Consider the following 6000-nt stretch of genomic DNA (forward strand, 5'->3'; position numbering starts at 1 on the left):
AACATGTTTGATACCAAACATGCCTAGGTTCGGAGTTACCATTATGTAACCGGACATAGGTAGTAACAGATAAAATGGCATCCCCACACTAAAGAAGTCCAGGAGAATAGAACTGGAGTGGGGGCACCTCTGCTAGTGCAGGGGTGCCCTCACTGACACGTACTTGCACCCTGCCCTCTGGGCTAGAAGGGCCTGCCATAGCGGTTACTTACAGTGACCTGGTGCAGTGACCTGTAGTGAAAAAGGGTGCATGCACCCTTTCATGCAGGCTGCAATGGCAGGCCTGCAGAACACTTTGCATGGGCTACCCATGGTCGCATAATACATGCTGCAGGCCATGGGGATCCCCTGATACCGCAATGCTCTGGGTACCAATATACTAGGTACTTACATGGTGGCACCAGTATGCCAAATGTGGGACTCGGCCCGACTGTGCCCTTTCACAGTCTACAGAAGCCCACTGGCCTGTCGATGCCGCGGCCCCAGAACCACGGTACTGTTTAAGGAGCCACCTGAGGCTAAGACTATACATCAACGTAGAGGCGAGCATGCCCCCACCACACCACAGTTGTCGCTCAGCTCAGAGGAAGGAAAGAGGTGGAGTGGTGTAGAGAGAGGTCTTGTAGACCCAGAAGTTTGCAAAGGCCCCAGGACCCTCTCGGGAGATGCTCATAAGGGACTCAATCAGCACAGCAAAGAAGAACAAGAGCAGTAAGTGCTGCAGTAAGAGTAAGAGCAAGAGCCGCAGCAGGTTCAGTGCAGCAGAAGCACCAGGTGCTGTAGGAGTGGTGTTGTGGGGTAGCTTCCACATCTCAGGTCGAACCCGGTGGTTTGTGGAAGCGGCACACCTAGGTGCGGGCACAGTATGCAGCTCGGGAACTCCCTTGCTCTACATGCTGGCTGCCAAGGACAACAGGGTGCTGTATTTGGAACTAGTCTAAGAGTAGACTGAAGTGTGAGAAAGGCGCTCGTGCCCCTCCCTAACTCTCCAGCTGCTGAAAATACATATGTGAGGAGGTGAGGTGGACTCCAACGGCTCACTCACAAGAAGTTTGTGCCTGCTCCACTCAATCAGGAGGGGGGAGCTAGTGCTTAACTAAGAGAAGACCGAAGTGTCAGTAAGGCGCGCTCGTGCCCCTCCCCCACTCTCCAGCTGCTGTAAAACACGCACGTTAGGAGGTGAGGGGGTGCCCAACAGCTTATCCGCAAGAAGTGGTGTGCACTTGTGTCCCCCTTACTCAGTTAAGCACAGCCTTGTCACTTTTAAGTGAAGACCGAAGTGACTGGAGAAGGTCCAGAGTACAAAACTGCCCCGGTTGACAGGTACCATCTGGCAAGGTCAGATTACAAGCCTCTCAAAAAACCCTGAATAAAAAAACAACAAAAAAAAGAGTCCTCAAGGATGTCCAGGACTCATGGTGAGCCAGCCAACACACCAAAAGCAAACACAAGCCACGTTAGCCCATTGATATCGCCTATTCAAACACTTTTTGGGGTGACAAACCGTGCCAGTGTTAATAAATGTATGTTTCTAAAGGACCCAGCTGCAGCCATTTACGCGATATCAGAAAACGTCAAAGGCCTGACAACTCCATTGATGCCTCAAATGTCAGTATCAACATGTTCTGACCAACAATCCAATCTATACTTAAAAGAGGGTGTGCAAACAACAGCCGCAGTAACAAGCAAAGTGTCAGGGGGGAATACTATCATGACACAGGCTCAGCTCCACGTCCCAAACCGGCAACACTCCACGCCAAGGTCTGAGCAACAATTTGCCTCAATTAGGTCACCCAGACTGGAGAATAACCTTTGCAAAGATCCTAGCAATGCAGATACGGAGGCTGATAATTCTTGGTTACATTCAATCTCACTAACGAATAATACGGATCTCTTACAAGCAGTAGAGGTCAAGACCACCAACGTGGCTGGTAGCCATGAAGAATGTACTTCACTGAAATCTTGAATCATCTAAACCTCACTGTCCAATTATACCCAAGCACAGATGTCAAGCCGTTTAGACAGGTTTCAGCGTCCCTAACACAGGTCCAGGCAGGCACATAGAATTAAAGGCAAGCAGTGATAAGGACGATGCATGAGTGGGCACCCAGTGCAACGTGAATCCCAAGTCAAAGGTCTTGAATCTACACTCCTGACTATTAAACATTTTGCAAACTACTATGTGCGGGCTCAACATGCAATTAGATAAATTGGGTCTTTAGATCGAATCTCATGAACAACATAGCCACTCATATCTCTGGCATCAACACCAAACTGGAAAAACTGACAGATTTGATAATCAGCATACAAGGAAAAAGCCCTCAGTTCAGCAAGATGACTGTAGCCCAGAGGTCTTCAAACTGGGGGGCAGGCCCCCATAAGGGGGGACTGAAGTGATCCCTGGGGGGCACACACTGGCAACATAAAAGCATTATACAGATAACAGGCGTTTTTTTATTCTGAAGCATGTTATTGCATTTTTTAAAAGGTAACATTACTTAATTGCAATGTATAAATAGGTCTAGATAAATTTAAACATTCCGCCATCTTTATAAAATAATTGTGAAATATTCTGAGGGGGGGGCCCAATGATTTTTATTTTTCAACTGGGGGGGGGCGCGGCATTAAAAAGTTTGGAGACCACTGCTGTAGCTCAATCATTTATAAGCTAAGTTCCATTCCAGCCATTCTAACCAGCATTATAAATGAGCGGCAGCATTGCAAAGCTGGCATGACATCTGACAGGCCCACCTCAGGACAGAATCTCTGCCCACAAGCCCAAACACTTGAAACACCACAGGCTTCTGAGCAAAATAATTCTGACAGATCATTAGGCAAAAACTTGGCTAAGCCAATTGTACAGGGAACTCAACTCTCAGAGTTATCTATGCTTAGGCCCATAGATCAGTGTAAACCCATGATTCTAGTACAAACAAAAGACAGAAGAAACGTGCCAGGAAGGCAAGAAGAAATCCTCACCATCTTGCGAAGGAGGATGGGTGTCATAAACTATATCCCATCTTCGAAGTCCAGCAGAGACATAAGGGTCTAGTCACTGTAAGTACTGTAACAACCTTACCTAGAGGTGATGAACTTGAAGAACTTGAAGAACCAGAGATAAAGCAGACATACCCAGATTCACTAGATTCCTCACAAACATCAGTCGGAAGGACAAATATATTTAGCTGGAGGCAGGTGAAACCACCTCAATATAATCTGGCTAGGAATGGGAGGAGGGAAACCAGGCTAATTCGGTCCCACAGATCACATCGCAAGTAACAGCCGGAAGGAAACCGACATAGTGCAGAAGGGACGCAAAACCACTTCAAAGCAATATGGCGTGGAACAGCAGGATGGGATGACAAGTATGCATTTTCAAAAATACACGCAAACCCCTAAGCAAGACAGGATAGTGCCTCTTGCTCTAAAAAAAAAAACAATCTCTGCAAGAGTCGAATTCTGTTATAGAAAATGCTCCTCTAACAACTGATAAAGGTATAGCTAATTGGAACAAATGCAATAAAGGACAAATTTATGTAAGCCACACTCTCACGCTTTCCAGCAACTTACTGGAGAACAACGCCTGTGATATCGCACCTAGGGAACGCTTCCCAAAGAACCCCTCACTAAGTCATAAGATTATAGTAAATACTGACACTGAAAGAACGAAGGGAACACACAACACTACAACCTATATTGAATCCCTCCTGGGAATCGGAGACTGATAGTCATCAAGTCATTCTAATGCCTCAATACACCTCATGAGTCCACCAGGACATTCTGAATAGAGGCAACATCATGAAGTTGTTTGCTGGTGTTAGACTTTGCATCCTTGGCGTGGACTCCCCTAACTTTGTGCCTGTTTCCCAGGTTGTTGATGTGTGCTAGACTCTGTTTTTGATACTCTGGGCACTTCACCACTGCTATCCAGTGCTAAAGTGCAAGTGCTTCTATATAATATGTATGTGTAATTGGCTTCCCATGAGTGGCATATTTGATTTACTAGTAAGTCCCTAGTACAGTGCACTAGAGGTGCCCAGGGCCTGTAAACCAAATGCTACTAGTGGGCTTGCAGCACTGGTTGTGACACCCACATTTGTTTTTTGTTTGTTTTTTTAAACTCTTTTTATTAAATTTTCAACCGGTGCATATCAGATCATTAAAATACATACAGAACAGCACTGTACTTTGGCTCCAAAGGTAAAGAAAAGGAATAACAATGAACCCCTCCCTCCCACTCAAATCCCCCACAGACACTCTGACATAGCCTTAAGCAGTTCTTGATTTTCTCTCAATTCTCCAGGATATTAGTCCTAATCCCCCCCATCCATCCATGGTTTACAGTCCTCAGCAAACTCCAGCGGAATCACAGGCAATACCTCCCTACAGAGATAGTGAATGGTACGTCACCCAAGCACCCAGACCCAGATATTGTCCCTGTGCCCGCACCCGGGGCGTCACCCCTATGCCCGGAGCCAAGCCTTCCCCTCTGTCTCCCTTCCGGATAACCGGGGTCCTACTGTCCTCAGAGTCGGATGATGCCACTCCACTCTTTGGCGATAGTCTAACTCTGCATGGCGTGTCTCCATCGCCTCTCTCCCGCCTCCGACCCCTTCTCCTGGGACGCGACCGGTCCTGCCATCCCGTGGCCCGGGGGTCCCTGGGTCGTCTGCCAGACTCGTGGCTACCTCTGCCACACAGTTGTGGGCATTCCTCCAGCCACTCCCATGCATCCTCTGGTGATTGAAAGAAAAACGTTTTCCCTTGGAAGATGACATTCAGATTGGCTGGGAAAAGGAGCATGTATTGCAGTTGGAGGCTACAAAGTTTGGCTTTCACAGAGTCAAATGTGCACTGCTGCCTCTGAACCTCCCTGGTGTAGTCAGGAAAAATGAGGATTTTGGAGTTCTCATGCCGCACCTCTCCCATCTTACGAACCTCCGTCAGTATCATGTCTCTGTCCTGGAAATTTAAGAAACTGGCAATCATGGACCTCGGAGGCACTCAGGAGGGAAGGAGGGCCCTAAAGCCAGATAGGCACGTTCAATGACAAAAGAGGGTCAAAAGTTCTCTGACTGCATGACTCGTCTCAGCCATGTTTCCAAAAACCAGCCCGTATTGGTCCACTCTGTTCCTTCCGGGAAACCCACAAATCTTAGATGGTTCAGACCGCTGTGCCGGTGGCAGTCTTTGCCACTGCCACCGGCCTGGCAGTCTGAACCGCCAGGGTTCATAATGCGCCCCCTAGTCTCATACCAAGACTGCCTTCTGTGTACTCAGTCCTACAAAGTGCTCGCTCCAGCAGGACCAAGCATACAAACAAAAACTAGACAGTTACTGGATGGGAACGAAGATCAATGGCACTGGCTGGCATCAACTATAAATGCACCAAGAAACGAGTGACTTCAAATGCAAGCGATAAGCACACCCCAGGGCAGTCGCCCAATGTAAGCTACAAGTAAATCCCAGGAAAACATATTATGTTGGCTTGGTGATGTCTTGATATGTCACACTATGACATATCAAGCATTCTAATTACAATGTGGAATATTGTAAGAATGTTGTCCATAAAAGTTCTATTATATATAATATGATAGAATAAATTACATAATGTCTATGTTTGCTGGTGCTAAGGTTTTTATCAAAATCGATTTGGCATCTCCATACCATCAGACTGAGATAGAGATTCTTCCTCTAGACATCTTACTGCTTTTGTTTCACTGATAGGGACTTTCCAATTCAAAAGGATGCCTTTTGGATTGGCATCTGCAGCTTTCTTTTTCCATCGTGTTCTAAAAGAATACTTGAAGGGAGCAAAGGGGGTCGTCATCTTTCAGGATGACATCCTAATTGCAGGAAAAAATTTAGATGAACATGATAAAATATTTAAATCAGTTTTGGGAAAGTTACAAACTGTATGGATTGTAGCCAACAGGAAGAAATGTGAGTTCAAGAAAAACAGCACAGAATATTTGGGACGTCATTTCTGAGAAAGGTGTT

The sequence above is a fragment of the Pleurodeles waltl genome, chromosome 1_2 (assembly GCF_031143425.1).
Source record: "Pleurodeles waltl isolate 20211129_DDA chromosome 1_2, aPleWal1.hap1.20221129, whole genome shotgun sequence".
In the NCBI taxonomy this organism is placed as follows: domain Eukaryota; kingdom Metazoa; phylum Chordata; class Amphibia; order Caudata; family Salamandridae; genus Pleurodeles; species Pleurodeles waltl.